Raw genomic sequence first — 17,135 nt, forward strand, 5'->3', positions numbered from 1 at the left:
ATTTACCAAAAAATCGATTTTATATGATTTTTTAAAATATTAACGATTTAAATGTAAATTTAGCTAATTTCAAAATTGATTATCTCAAGAAGTAAAAGGAATTTTTTAATGCGGTTTTTAGCACTAAAAAGAACACGCGTTGTTTTATAAATTGTAATAAATTCAAAAAAATTTACCAAAAAATCGACTTTATATGATTTTTTAAAATATCAACGATTTTAATGAAAATTTAGCTAAATTCAAAATTGATTCTCTCAAGAACTAAAAGGAATTTTTTAATACAGTTTTTAGCACTAAAAAGAGCACTCGTTGTTTTACAAAATCTGAAAAATTCGAAAAGATTCAAGAAATAATCGATTTATTATAATTTTTTTAAGAATTAACGATTTAAATGAAAATTTAGTTAAATTCAAAATTGATTATCTCAAGAACTAAAAGAAATTTTTTAATGCGGTTTTTAGCACTAAAAAGAACACGTTTTGTTTTATACATTGTAAAAAATTCAGAAAGATTCAACAAAAAATCGATTTTATATGATTTTTTAAAATATTAATGATATAAATGAAAATTTAGTTAAATTCAAAATTGATTATCTCAAGAACTAAAAGGAATTTCTTAAGGGGTGTTTTAACTCTAAAAAGAACACGCTTTGCTTTGTAAATTGTAAAAAATTCAGAGAGATTCAACAAAAAATCGATTTTATATGATTTTTTAAATATTAGCGATTTAAATGAAAATTTAGTTCATTTCAAAATTGATTCTCTCCAGAACTAGAAGGAATTTTTTAATTCAGTTTTTAGCAGTAAAAAGAACATTCGTTGTTTTACAAAATCTGAAAGATTCAAAAAGATTCAACAAATAATCGATTTATTATGATTTTTTTAAGAATTTACGATCTCAATGAAAATTTAACTAAATTTAAAATTGATTCTCTCAAGAACTAGAAGGAATTTTTTAATTCAGTTTTTAGCAGTAAAAAGAACATTCGTTGTTTTACAAAATCTGAAAAATTCAAAAAGATTCAACAAATAATCGATTTATTATGATTTTTTTAAGAATTTACGATCTCAATGAAAATTTAACTAAATTTAAAATTGATTCTCTCAAGAACTAGAAGGAATTTTCAAATACGGTTTTTAGCACTAAAAACAGCACTCTTTGTTTTACAAAATCTGCTAAATTCAAAAAGATTCAACAAAAAATCGATTTATTATCATTTTTTTTTAATTATCGATTTAAATGAAAATTTAGTAAAATTCAAAATTGATTATCTCAAGAACTAAAAGAAATTTTTTAATGCGGTTTTTAGCACTAAAAAGAACACGCTTTGTTTTATAAATTTAAACTTTAAAATTCAGAAAGATTCAACAAAAAATCGATTTTATATGATTTTTCAAAATATTCACGATTGTAATAAAAATTTAGCTAAATTCAAAATTGATTCTCTCAAGAATTAGAAAGAATTTTCAAATTCGGGTTTTAGCACTAAAAACAGCACTCTTTGTTTTACAAAATCTGAAAAATTCAAAAAGATTCAACAAATAATCGATTTATTATGATTTCTTTTAAGAATTTACGATTTAAATGAAAATTTTGTTAAATTTTAAATTGATTCTCTCAAGAATTACAAAGAATTTTCAAATTCGGTTTTTAGCACTAAAAACAGCACACTTTATTCTACAAAATCTGAAAAATTCATAAAGATTCAACAAATAATCAAATTATTATGATTTTTAAAAAAATTAATGGTTGAAATGAAAATTTCGTTAAATTCAAAATTGATTATCTCAAGAATTAAAAAGAATTTTTTGATGCGATTTTTACCGTTAAAAAGATCACATTTTATTTGATAAATTGTTATAAATTCGTAAAGATTCTTTAATAAATCGATTTAATACGATTTTTTAATTAAAAGAAATTTGTTAAATTAAAAATTGAATATCTTAAGGGTTAAAAAGGATTTTTAATGCTGTTTTTAGCATTAAGAACAACACACTTGATTAGATAAGTTCTAATAAATTCGTAAACATTTCTCAATAAACCGATTTATGGCGATTTTTAAAAAACGATCGATTTTATTCAAAAGAAATGTAGTTAAATTAAAAATTGGTTATCTCAAAGATTAAAAGTAATTTTTTGATGCAACTTTTACCATTAAGAACAACGCACTTGATTAGATAAGTTCTAATAAATTCGTAAACATTTCTCAATAAATCAATTTATCAAGACTTTTTAAAAAACGATCGTTTTAATCAAAAGAAACTTAGTTGAATTAAAAATTGAAAATCTCAAGAATTAAAAGGAATTTTTTGATGCAGTTTTTAACATTAAAAAGAACACGCTTCGTTTTATAAATTGTAAAAAATTCAACAAGTTTCGATTTATTATGATTTTTTAAAAAACTAACGGTTTAAATCAAAATTTAGTTAAATTCAAAATTGATTATCTCAAGAACTAAAAGGATTTTTTTGGTGCGGTTTTTACCATTAAAAAGAACACACTTTGTTTTATAAATTGTAATAAATTCAAAAAAATTTACCAAAAAATCGATTTTATATGATTTTTTAAAATATTAACGATTTAAATGAAAATTTTGCTAATTTCAAAATTGATTATCTCAAGAACTAAAAGGATTTTTTTGGTGCGGTTTTTACCATTAAAAAGAACACGCGTTGTTTTATAAATTGTAATAAATTCAAAAAAATTTACCAAAAAATCGACTTTATATGATTTTTTAAAATATCAACGATTTTAATGAAAATTTAGCTAAATTCAAAATTGATTCTCTCAAGAACTAAAAGGAATTTTTTAATACAGTTTTTAGCACTAAAAAGAGCACTCGTTGTTTTACAAAATCTGAAAAATTCGAAAAGATTCAAGAAATAATCGATTTATTATAATTTTTTTAAGAATTAACGATTTAAATGAAAATTTAGTTAAATTCAAAATTGATTATCTCAAGAACTAAAAGAAATTTTTTAATGCGGTTTTTAGCACTAAAAAGAACACGTTTTGTTTTATACATTGTAAAAAATTCAGAAAGATTCAACAAAAAATCGATTTTATATGATTTTTTAAAATATTAATGATATAAATGAAAATTTAGTTAAATTCAAAATTGATTATCTCAAGAACTAAAAGGAATTTCTTAAGGGGTGTTTTAACTCTAAAAAGAACACGCTTTGCTTTGTAAATTGTAAAAAATTCAGAGAGATTCAACAAAAAATCGATTTTATATGATTTTTTAAATATTAGCGATTTAAATGAAAATTTAGTTCATTTCAAAATTGATTCTCTCCAGAACTAGAAGGAATTTTTTAATTCAGTTTTTAGCAGTAAAAAGAACATTCGTTGTTTTACAAAATCTGAAAGATTCAAAAAGATTCAACAAATAATCGATTTATTATGATTTTTTTAAGAATTTACGATCTCAATGAAAATTTAACTAAATTTAAAATTGATTCTCTCAAGAACTAGAAGGAATTTTTTAATTCAGTTTTTAGCAGTAAAAAGAACATTCGTTGTTTTACAAAATCTGAAAAATTCAAAAAGATTCAACAAATAATCGATTTATTATGATTTTTTTAAGAATTTACGATCTCAATGAAAATTTAACTAAATTTAAAATTGATTCTCTCAAGAACTAGAAGGAATTTTCAAATACGGTTTTTAGCACTAAAAACAGCACTCTTTGTTTTACAAAATCTGCTAAATTCAAAAAGATTCAACAAAAAATCGATTTATTATCATTTTTTTTTAATTATCGATTTAAATGAAAATTTAGTAAAATTCAAAATTGATTATCTCAAGAACTAAAAGAAATTTTTTAATGCGGTTTTTAGCACTAAAAAGAACACGCTTTGTTTTATAAATTTAAACTTTAAAATTCAGAAAGATTCAACAAAAAATCGATTTTATATGATTTTTCAAAATATTCACGATTGTAATAAAAATTTAGCTAAATTCAAAATTGATTCTCTCAAGAATTAGAAAGAATTTTCAAATTCGGGTTTTAGCACTAAAAACAGCACTCTTTGTTTTACAAAATCTGAAAAATTCAAAAAGATTCAACAAATAATCGATTTATTATGATTTCTTTTAAGAATTTACGATTTAAATGAAAATTTTGTTAAATTTTAAATTGATTCTCTCAAGAATTACAAAGAATTTTCAAATTCGGTTTTTAGCACTAAAAACAGCACACTTTATTCTACAAAATCTGAAAAATTCATAAAGATTCAACAAATAATCAAATTATTATGATTTTTAAAAAAATTAATGGTTGAAATGAAAATTTCGTTAAATTCAAAATTGATTATCTCAAGAATTAAAAAGAATTTTTTGATGCGATTTTTACCGTTAAAAAGATCACATTTTATTTGATAAATTGTTATAAATTCGTAAAGATTCTTTAATAAATCGATTTAATACGATTTTTTAATTAAAAGAAATTTGTTAAATTAAAAATTGAATATCTTAAGGGTTAAAAAGGATTTTTAATGCTGTTTTTAGCATTAAGAACAACACACTTGATTAGATAAGTTCTAATAAATTCGTAAACATTTCTCAATAAACCGATTTATGGCGATTTTTAAAAAACGATCGATTTTATTCAAAAGAAATGTAGTTAAATTAAAAATTGGTTATCTCAAAGATTAAAAGTAATTTTTTGATGCAACTTTTACCATTAAGAACAACGCACTTGATTAGATAAGTTCTAATAAATTCGTAAACATTTCTCAATAAATCAATTTATCAAGACTTTTTAAAAAACGATCGTTTTAATCAAAAGAAACTTAGTTGAATTAAAAATTGAAAATCTCAAGAATTAAAAGGAATTTTTTGATGCAGTTTTTAACATTAAAAAGAACACGCTTCGTTTTATAAATTGTAAAAAATTCAACAAGTTTCGATTTATTATGATTTTTTAAAAAACTAACGGTTTAAATCAAAATTTAGTTAAATTCAAAATTGATTATCTCAAGAACTAAAAGGATTTTTTTGGTGCGGTTTTTACCATTAAAAAGAACACACTTTGTTTTATAAATTGTAATAAATTCAAAAAAATTTACCAAAAAATCGATTTTATATGATTTTTTAAAATATTAACGATTTAAATGAAAATTTTGCTAATTTCAAAATTGATTATCTCAAGAACTAAAAGGATTTTTTTGGTGCGGTTTTTACCATTAAAAAGAACACGCGTTGTTTTATAAATTGTAAAAAATTCAAAAAAATTTACCAAAAAATCGATTTTATATGATTTTTTAAAATATTAACGATTTAAATGAAAATTTTGCTAATTTCAAAATTGATTATCTCAAGAACTAAAAGGATTTTTTTGGTGCGGTTTTTACCATTAAAAAGAACACGCTTTGTTTTATGAATTGTAAAAAATTCAGAAAGATTCAACAATAAATCGGTTTATCACTATTTTTTAAATTACGATCGACTTTAATCAAAAGAAATTTAGTTGCATTAAAAATTGATTATCTCAAGGACTAAAAGGAATTTTTTGGTGCGGTTTTTAGCATTAAGAACAATGCACTTGATTAGATAAGTTCAAATAAATTGGTAAACATTTCCCAATAAACCAATTTATCACCATTTTAAAAAAACGATCGATTTTAATCGAAAACAATTTAGCTGAATTAAAAATTGATTATCTCAAGAATTAAAAGGAATTTATTAAAGCGGTTTTTAATATTAAAAAGAACACGCTTTGTTTTATAAATTGTAACAAATTCAAAAAGATTCAACAAAAAATCGATTTATTACGATTTTCTAAAATATTGACGATTTAATTGAAAATTTCGTTAAATTCAAAATTGATTATCTCAAGAACTAAAAGGAATTTTTTGATGCAGTTTTTAGCACTAAAAAGAACACGTTTTGTTTTATAAATTGTAAAAAATTCAGAGAGATTCAACAAAAAATCGGTGTTATATGATTTTTTAAAATATTAGCGATTTAAATGTACATTTAGCTAATTTCAAAATTGATTATCTCAAGAAGTAAAAGGATTCTTTTGGTGCGGTTTTTACCATTAAAAAGAACACGCTTTGTTTTATAAATTGTAAAAAATTCAAAAAAATTTACCAAAAAATCGATTTTATATGATTTTTTAAAATATTAACGATTTAAATGTACATTTAGCTAATTTCAAAATTGATTATCTCAAGAAGTAAAAGGAATTTTTTAATGCGGTTTTTAGCACTAAAAAGAACACGCGTTGTTTTATAAATTATAATAAATTCAAAAAAATTTACCAAAAAATCGATTTTATATGATTTTTTAAAATATTAACGATTTAAATGAAAATTTAGCTAATTTCAAAATTAATTATCTCAAGAACTAAAAGGATTTTTTTGGTGCGGTTTTTACCATTAAAAAGAACACACTTTGTTTTTTAAATTGTAAAAAATTCAAAAAAATTTACCAAAAAGTCGATTTTATATGATTTTTTAAAATATTAACGATTTAAATGTAAATTTAGCTAATTTCAAAATTGATTATCTCAAGAAGTAAAAGGAATTTTTTAATGCGGTTTTTAGCACTAAAAAGAACACGCGTTGTTTTATAAATTATAATAAATTCAAAAAAATTTACCAAAAAATCGATTTTATATGATTTTTTAAAATATTAACGATTTAAATGTAAATTTAGCTAATTTCAAAATTGATTATCTCAAGAACTAAAAGGATTTTTTTGGTGCGGTTTTTACCATTAAAAAGAACACACTTTGTTTTATAAATTGTAAAAAATTCAAAAAAATTTACCAAAAAGTCGATTTTATATGATTTTTTAAAATATTAACGATTTCAATGTAAATTTAGCTAATTTCAAAATTGATTATCTCAAGAAGTAAAAGGAATTTCTTAATGCGGTTATTAGCACTAAAAAGAACACGCGTTGTTTTATAAATTGTAACAAATTGAAAGAGATTCAACAAAAAATCAATTTATTATGATTTTTTTTTAAATTAACGATTTCAATGAAAATTTAGTTAAATTCGAAATTGATTACCTCAAGAATTAAAAGGAATTTTTTAATGCGGTTTTTAGCACTAAAAAGAACACGCGTTGTTTTATAAATTGTAAAAAAATTAAAAAAATTTACCAAAAAGTCGATTTTATATGATTTTTTTTAAATATTAGCGATTTAAATGAAAATTTAGTTAATTTCAAAATTGATTCTCTCAAAAACTAGATGGAATTTTTTAATGCGGTTTTTAGCATTAAAAAGAGGACAATTTGTTTTACAAAATCTGAAAAATGCAAAAAGATTCAACAAATAATCGATTTATTATGATTTTTTTATGAATTTACGATTTAAATGAAAATTTTGTTAATTTCAAAATTGATTATCTCAAGAAGTAAAAGGAATTTCTTAATGCGGTTATTAGCACTAAAAAGAACACGCGTCCTTTTATAAATTGTAATAAATTCAAAAAAAATTACCAAAAAGTCGATTTTATATGATTTTTTAAAATATTAACGATTTCAATGTAAATTTAGCTAATTTCAAAATTGATTATCTCAAGAAGTAAAAGGAATTTCTTAATGCGGTTATTAGCACTAAAAAGAACACGCGTTGTTTTATAAATTGTAACAAATTGAAAGAGATTCAACAAAAAATCAATTTATTATGATTTTTTTTTAAATTAACGATTTCAATGAAAATTTAGTTAAATTCGAAATTGATTACCTCAAGAATTAAAAGGAATTTTTTAATGCGGTTTTTAGCACTAAAAAGAACACGCGTTGTTTTATAAATTGTAAAAAAATTAAAAAAATTTACCAAAAAGTCGATTTTATATGATTTTTTAAAATATTAGCGATTTAAATGAAAATTTAGTTAATTTCAATTGATTCTCTCAAAAACTAGATGGAATTTTTTAATGCGGTTTTTAGCATTAAAAAGAGGACAATTTGTTTTACAAAATCTGAAAAATGCAAAAAGATTCAACAAATAATCGATTTATTATGATTTTTTTATGAATTTACGATTTAAATGAAAATTTTGTTAAATACAAAATTGATTATCTCAAGAACTAAAAGAAATTTTTTAATGCGGTTTTTAGCAGTAAGAAGAGCACGCTTTGTTTTATGAATTGTAAAAAATTCAGAAAGATTCAACAATAAATCGGTTTATCACTATTTTTTAAATTACGATCGACTTTAATCAAAAGAAATTTAGTTGCATTAAAAATTGATTATCTCAAGGACTAAAAGGAATTTTTTGGTGCGGTTTTTAGCATTAAGAACAATGCACTTGATTAGATAAGTTCAAATAAATTGGTAAACATTTCCCAATAAACCAATTTATCACCATTTTAAAAAAACGATCGATTTTAATCGAAAACAATTTAGCTGAATTAAAAATTGATTATCTCAAGAATTAAAAGGAATTTATTAAAGCGGTTTTTAATATTAAAAAGAACACGCTTTGTTTTATAAATTGTAACAAATTCAAAAAGATTCAACAAAAAATCGATTTATTACGATTTTCTAAAATATTGACGATTTAATTGAAAATTTCGTTAAATTCAAAATTGATTATCTCAAGAACTAAAAGGAATTTTTTGATGCAGTTTTTAGCACTAAAAAGAACACGTTTTGTTTTATAAATTGTAAAAAATTCAGAGAGATTCAACAAAAAATCGGTGTTATATGATTTTTTAAAATATTAGCGATTTAAATGTACATTTAGCTAATTTCAAAATTGATTATCTCAAGAAGTAAAAGGATTCTTTTGGTGCGGTTTTTACCATTAAAAAGAACACGCTTTGTTTTATAAATTGTAAAAAATTCAAAAAAATTTACCAAAAAATCGATTTTATATGATTTTTTAAAATATTAACGATTTAAATGTACATTTAGCTAATTTCAAAATTGATTATCTCAAGAAGTAAAAGGAATTTTTTAATGCGGTTTTTAGCACTAAAAAGAACACGCGTTGTTTTATAAATTATAATAAATTCAAAAAAATTTACCAAAAAATCGATTTTATATGATTTTTTAAAATATTAACGATTTAAATGAAAATTTAGCTAATTTCAAAATTAATTATCTCAAGAACTAAAAGGATTTTTTTGGTGCGGTTTTTACCATTAAAAAGAACACACTTTGTTTTTTAAATTGTAAAAAATTCAAAAAAATTTACCAAAAAGTCGATTTTATATGATTTTTTAAAATATTAACGATTTAAATGTAAATTTAGCTAATTTCAAAATTGATTATCTCAAGAAGTAAAAGGAATTTTTTAATGCGGTTTTTAGCACTAAAAAGAACACGCGTTGTTTTATAAATTATAATAAATTCAAAAAAATTTACCAAAAAATCGATTTTATATGATTTTTTAAAATATTAACGATTTAAATGTAAATTTAGCTAATTTCAAAATTGATTATCTCAAGAACTAAAAGGATTTTTTTGGTGCGGTTTTTACCATTAAAAAGAACACACTTTGTTTTATAAATTGTAAAAAATTCAAAAAAATTTACCAAAAAGTCGATTTTATATGATTTTTTAAAATATTAACGATTTCAATGTAAATTTAGCTAATTTCAAAATTGATTATCTCAAGAAGTAAAAGGAATTTCTTAATGCGGTTATTAGCACTAAAAAGAACACGCGTTGTTTTATAAATTGTAACAAATTGAAAGAGATTCAACAAAAAATCAATTTATTATGATTTTTTTTTAAATTAACGATTTCAATGAAAATTTAGTTAAATTCGAAATTGATTACCTCAAGAATTAAAAGGAATTTTTTAATGCGGTTTTTAGCACTAAAAAGAACACGCGTTGTTTTATAAATTGTAAAAAAATTAAAAAAATTTACCAAAAAGTCGATTTTATATGATTTTTTTTAAATATTAGCGATTTAAATGAAAATTTAGTTAATTTCAAAATTGATTCTCTCAAAAACTAGATGGAATTTTTTAATGCGGTTTTTAGCATTAAAAAGAGGACAATTTGTTTTACAAAATCTGAAAAATGCAAAAAGATTCAACAAATAATCGATTTATTATGATTTTTTTATGAATTTACGATTTAAATGAAAATTTTGTTAAATACAAAATTGATTATCTCAAGAACTAAAAGAAATTTTTTAATGCGGTTTTTAGCAGTAAGAAGAGCACGCTTTGTTTTATGAATTGTAAAAAATTCAGAAAGATTCAACAATAAATCGGTTTATCACTATTTTTTAAATTACGATCGACTTTAATCAAAAGAAATTTAGTTGCATTAAAAATTGATTATCTCAAGGACTAAAAGGAATTTTTTGGTGCGGTTTTTAGCATTAAGAACAATGCACTTGATTAGATAAGTTCAAATAAATTGGTAAACATTTCCCAATAAACCAATTTATCACCATTTTAAAAAAACGATCGATTTTAATCGAAAACAATTTAGCTGAATTAAAAATTGATTATCTCAAGAATTAAAAGGAATTTATTAAAGCGGTTTTTAATATTAAAAAGAACACGCTTTGTTTTATAAATTGTAACAAATTCAAAAAGATTCAACAAAAAATCGATTTATTACGATTTTCTAAAATATTGACGATTTAATTGAAAATTTCGTTAAATTCAAAATTGATTATCTCAAGAACTAAAAGGAATTTTTTGATGCAGTTTTTAGCACTAAAAAGAACACGTTTTGTTTTATAAATTGTAAAAAATTCAGAGAGATTCAACAAAAAATCGGTGTTATATGATTTTTTAAAATATTAGCGATTTAAATGTACATTTAGCTAATTTCAAAATTGATTATCTCAAGAAGTAAAAGGATTCTTTTGGTGCGGTTTTTACCATTAAAAAGAACACGCTTTGTTTTATAAATTGTAAAAAATTCAAAAAAATTTACCAAAAAATCGATTTTATATGATTTTTTAAAATATTAACGATTTAAATGTACATTTAGCTAATTTCAAAATTGATTATCTCAAGAAGTAAAAGGAATTTTTTAATGCGGTTTTTAGCACTAAAAAGAACACGCGTTGTTTTATAAATTATAATAAATTCAAAAAAATTTACCAAAAAATCGATTTTATATGATTTTTTAAAATATTAACGATTTAAATGAAAATTTAGCTAATTTCAAAATTAATTATCTCAAGAACTAAAAGGATTTTTTTGGTGCGGTTTTTACCATTAAAAAGAACACACTTTTTTTTTTAAATTGTAAAAAATTCAAAAAAATTTACCAAAAAGTCGATTTTATATGATTTTTTAAAATATTAACGATTTAAATGTAAATTTAGCTAATTTCAAAATTGATTATCTCAAGAAGTAAAAGGAATTTTTTAATGCGGTTTTTAGCACTAAAAAGAACACGCGTTGTTTTATAAATTATAATAAATTCAAAAAAATTTACCAAAAAATCGATTTTATATGATTTTTTAAAATATTAACGATTTAAATGTAAATTTAGCTAATTTCAAAATTGATTATCTCAAGAACTAAAAGGATTTTTTTGGTGCGGTTTTTACCATTAAAAAGAACACACTTTGTTTTATAAATTGTAAAAAATTCAAAAAAATTTACCAAAAAGTCGATTTTATATGATTTTTTAAAATATTAACGATTTCAATGTAAATTTAGCTAATTTCAAAATTGATTATCTCAAGAAGTAAAAGGAATTTCTTAATGCGGTTATTAGCACTAAAAAGAACACGCGTTGTTTTATAAATTGTAACAAATTGAAAGAGATTCAACAAAAAATCAATTTATTATGATTTTTTTTTAAATTAACGATTTCAATGAAAATTTAGTTAAATTCGAAATTGATTACCTCAAGAATTAAAAGGAATTTTTTAATGCGGTTTTTAGCACTAAAAAGAACACGCGTTGTTTTATAAATTGTAAAAAAATTAAAAAAATTTACCAAAAAGTCGATTTTATATGATTTTTTTTAAATATTAGCGATTTAAATGAAAATTTAGTTAATTTCAAAATTGATTCTCTCAAAAACTAGATGGAATTTTTTAATGCGGTTTTTAGCATTAAAAAGAGGACAATTTGTTTTACAAAATCTGAAAAATGCAAAAAGATTCAACAAATAATCGATTTATTATGATTTTTTTATGAATTTACGATTTAAATGAAAATTTTGTTAATTTCAAAATTGATTATCTCAAGAAGTAAAAGGAATTTCTTAATGCGGTTATTAGCACTAAAAAGAACACGCGTTCTTTTATAAATTGTAATAAATTCAAAAAAAATTACCAAAAAGTCGATTTTATATGATTTTTTAAAATATTAACGATTTCAATGTAAATTTAGCTAATTTCAAAATTGATTATCTCAAGAAGTAAAAGGAATTTCTTAATGCGGTTATTAGCACTAAAAAGAACACGCGTTGTTTTATAAATTGTAACAAATTGAAAGAGATTCAACAAAAAATCAATTTATTATGATTTTTTTTTAAATTAACGATTTCAATGAAAATTTAGTTAAATTCGAAATTGATTACCTCAAGAATTAAAAGGAATTTTTTAATGCGGTTTTTAGCACTAAAAAGAACACGCGTTGTTTTATAAATTGTAAAAAAATTAAAAAAATTTACCAAAAAGTCGATTTTATATGATTTTTTAAAATATTAGCGATTTAAATGAAAATTTAGTTAATTTCAATTGATTCTCTCAAAAACTAGATGGAATTTTTTAATGCGGTTTTTAGCATTAAAAAGAGGACAATTTGTTTTACAAAATCTGAAAAATGCAAAAAGATTCAACAAATAATCGATTTATTATGATTTTTTTATGAATTTACGATTTAAATGAAAATTTTGTTAAATACAAAATTGATTATCTCAAGAACTAAAAGAAATTTTTTAATGCGGTTTTTAGCAGTAAGAAGAGCACGCTTTGTTTTATGAATTGTAAAAAATTCAGAAAGATTCAACAATAAATCGGTTTATCACTATTTTTTAAATTACGATCGACTTTAATCAAAAGAAATTTAGTTGCATTAAAAATTGATTATCTCAAGGACTAAAAGGAATTTTTTGGTGCGGTTTTTAGCATTAAGAACAATGCACTTGATTAGATAAGTTCAAATAAATTGGTAAACATTTCCCAATAAACCAATTTATCACCATTTTAAAAAAACGATCGATTTTAATCGAAAACAATTTAGCTGAATTAAAAATTGATTATCTCAAGAATTAAAAGGAATTTATTAAAGCGGTTTTTAATATTGAAAAGAACACGCTTTGTTTTATAAATTGTAACAAATTCAAAAAGATTCAACAAAAAATCAATTTATTATGATTTTTTTTTAAATTAACGATTTCTATGAAAATTTAGTTAAATTCAAAATTGATTATCTCAAGAATTAAAAGGAATTTTTTAATGCGGGTTTTAGCACTAAAAAGAACACGCTTTGTTTTATAAATTGTAAAAAATTCAAAAAGATTCAACAAAAAATCGATTTTATATGATTTTTTAAAATATTAGCGATTTAAATGAAAATTTTGTTAAATTTAAAATTGATTCTCTCAAGAATTAGAAAGAATTTTCAAATTCGGTTTTTAGCACTAAAAACAGCACACTTTATTCTACAAAATCTGAAAAATTCAAAAAAATTCAACAAATAATCAAATTATTATGATTTTAAAAAAAATTAACGGTTGAAATGAAAATTTCGTTAAATTCAAAATTGATTATCTCAAGAATTAAAAAGAATGTTTTGATGCGATTTTTACCGTTAAAAAGATCACATTTTATTTGATAAATTGTAATAAATTCGTAAAGATTCTTTAATAAATCGATTTAATACGATTTTTTAATTAAAAGAAATTTAGTTAAATTAAAAATTGATTATCTCAAGAATTAAAAGGAATTTATTAAAGCGGTTTTTAATATTGAAAAGAACACGCTTTGTTTTATAAATTGTAACAAATTCAAAAAGATTCAACGAAAAATCAATTTATTATGATTTTTTTTTAAATTAACGGTTTAAATGAAAATTTCGTTAAATTCAAAATTGATTATCTTAAGAACCAAAAGGAATTTTTTAATACGGTTTTTAGCACTAAAAAGAACACGCTTTGTTTTATAAATTGTAACAAATTCAAAAAGATTCAACAAAAAATCGATTTTATATCATTTTTTTAAATATTAACGATTTTAATGAAAATTTGGCTAAATTCAAAATTGATTCTCTCAAGAACTAGAAGGAATTTTTTAATGCGGTTTTTAGCACTAAAAATAGCATTCGTTGTTTTACAAAATCTGAAATTTTCAAAAAGATTCAACAAAAAATCGATTTATTATGATTTTTTTTTTAATTAATGGTTTAGATGAAAATTTAATTAAATTCAAAATTGATTATCTCAAGCACTAAAAGCGGTTTATTGCACTAAAAAGAGCACACTTTCTTTTACAAAATATGTTAAATTCAAAATGATTCATCAAAAAATCAATTTATTATGATTTTTTAAAAAATTAACGATTTAAATGAAAATTTAGCTAATTTCAAAATTGATTCTCTCAAGAACTAAAAGGATTTTTTTGGTGCGGTTTTTACCATTAAAAAGAACACACTTTGTTTTATAAATTGCAAAAAATTCAAAAAAATTTACCAAAAAGTCGATTTTATATGATTTTTTAAAATATTAACGATTTAAATGTAAATTTAGCTAATTTCAAAATTGATTATCTCAAGAAGTAAAAGGAATTTTTTAATGCGGTTTTTACGATTAAAAAGATCACAATTTATTTAATAAATTATAATAAATTCGTAAAACATTCCTCAATAAATCGATTTATTATGATTTTTGAATGTTATCAAAATGATTTTTTCGTTTAATTGTTGACTTCGTTGATTCATTAAGAGGAGAACCCCGTTAACCCACAGATTCCTAAAATTATAAATAAAAAACCGAAATGTCACACACACAAAACAACCTTCAAAAACGTTTTTAACAAATTAATAATATTAACATACATAAATTTTTGGGAGAACAATAATAAGTGCGGTGAGTAGGACGTTATTAATCGAAAACTTTTGTTGTTTGTTGTAATTTGTGATGATTACTTGGAGAGATGTTTCCGTTTCTTAATTCTTTGGTTGAGGATTTAAAGAAAGAAAGGTAGAAAGAAAGAAAGAGAAAAAACGCTTCCAGTTGATACGAATGAATCGATATAAAATATATTATTAAATATTATATGATATATTATAAAGTTGAGCTCAAATTTATTTTTTCTTAATTTTTTTATTATTTAATTAATTATTAAAAGTAAAGATCGTCAACTACACTTTATTTTTTAAGATTTTATTTTAGCTAAAGTAATTTATTTATACACAATCTTTTCTAATTATAAATGAAATTTAATTAATTATTATCGCTATAATTAAAAGAGAGCAAAAAGGTATACGTCGATAAATATATATATTATTATTATTAAATAATATTATTTTTTTGTAATTTTCGTTTAGTTGTAAGGATGATTTTTAAACTAGATGTTTTTAATTATTATTATTATTACTTTAAATGTTTGCCATTTGTTTTATTTTTTTTGTACTGCCATTAATGTAATTAATAATTAATAATAACTGCTTTGTTTCGATTAAGTTCCTAAGGCGAAAAATCAAGATAACAACAACAACTTTCTTTCCAAGCCGTTTCGTTTCGTTTCGTTTCTTATTATAACTATTTACCGTTGTAGCCGTTGTAGGGTTTTTCTTTTTTACATAAATTAATTCATTAATATTATTGCAGTTATAAAAAACACACGAATGAATGGCCATTGACTGTTAGCTGAATTTGCGTAATTAATTATTAAAAGAAAAACCATTTTCTTTCAGTTGATTAAAATTTTTCTCAAAACAAGCAAAATGGGGTACGAACAAAATGTATCTTTTACATATTATTAAAGTACTTATTAGGATCATTAACTTATTATCAAAGAAAGAAATTTCGATCTCAAAATTTTTCTATAAAAATTAATAAATAACGCGTGTGTATTTCTGTAAATAAATTGACCAAAAAAAATTACCAAAAAAAAAGAAATTAAATTAAATATGTAAATATACATTTTGTAAGGATTATTATTAAAAAATAAGCAAAAAAAAACAAATAATGGTGAAAATGAAATTCGAAAATTTCGAACTCGTCTGTGAAATTCAGAGGCATTATTCGAGACGTTGTAAATTGTAATAAAATTAAAAATTGTAAATCGAGTGAAAATAATTGAATGAATATTTGTTTTAAGGAGTTGTAAAGCGAAAAAGAGAACTAAAAAGCAAATTATTAGCGTATCGTTTCGTCCGATTTTTGTAAAGTCAAAAGTGAATTAAAAAGATAAAAAAAAAATAAATTAGCGGTTGACGATTTGCGGCCCGTTAGAATTATTATCAAAACACGAAGGAGAAGGAGAAAAAGCGTAAATAAATTAAAGTTAAAGCGAAAGAAATGGCGAGAGGCAACGATTCTGTTTGGAAATCGTAAATTTAATTGTATGGATAATGTTTGTGTGACAGTGTACTTCTATCTACTGATATAGCAAATACTGAAAAATAACACCTCGTTTTAATTCTAACCTGAATCCTAATTTTTATCCCAAAATTAATTAATAAACGTTTTACGAAAAAATTATGTTAATAAAAGATTTAGATAATTTCATTTTAAACACATTTCATTTGAAAAATTTTTTGATTCGATCATTAATTAGAAAAATAATCTCAAAAAATAATTTTCTATACCAGTGTGGGGCCCCATCTGGTGGAGATATCGCAAAATTTTATTAAAAGAAGTCGTTTTAAATTAAATTATAAACAAATATTATACGAAAAATTTTTCGATTTAAACAAAAATATGATTTGCCTTAATTTAAAATGAGTATCATTTTAATTGAATTGTAATAAATGACGTTTTTCGAAAAAATTGTTTTAATAAAAGCTTTGGATAATTTAATTTTAAACAAATTTCATTTGAAAAATTTTTTGATTCGATTAATAATTAGAAAAATAACCTCAAAAATCGATTTTTTTATACCAGTGTGGAGCCCCATCTGTTGGAGATATCGCAAAATTTTATCAAAAGAAGTCGTTTTAAATTAAATTTTAAACAAATATTATACGAAAAATTTTTCGATTTAAACAAAAATATGATTTGCCTTAAT

The 17,135-nt window shown here is 21.6% G+C and overlaps 1 protein-coding gene across 12 annotated transcripts in view; it reads left to right on the forward strand.

Annotated features, from left to right (window-relative positions):
• The window catches only part of LOC111415282 (uncharacterized), a 210,467-nt gene extending 193,933 nt beyond the window's left edge, over window positions 1-16,534 (forward strand). For all 12 annotated transcript variants that reach the window (XM_071201013.1, XM_071201002.1, XM_071201009.1 and 9 more), the window contains one exon: window positions 1-16,534. This exon is cut by the window's left edge and continues 22,165 nt beyond it. The gene's annotated coding sequence lies outside the window, so the exon portion shown is untranslated.
• The last annotated feature ends 601 nt before the right edge of the window (window positions 16,535-17,135 follow it).

The sequence above is a fragment of the Onthophagus taurus genome, unplaced genomic scaffold, assembly GCF_036711975.1.
Source record: "Onthophagus taurus isolate NC unplaced genomic scaffold, IU_Otau_3.0 ScKx7SY_15, whole genome shotgun sequence".
NCBI classification, from domain to species: Eukaryota; Metazoa; Arthropoda; class Insecta; order Coleoptera; family Scarabaeidae; genus Onthophagus; species Onthophagus taurus.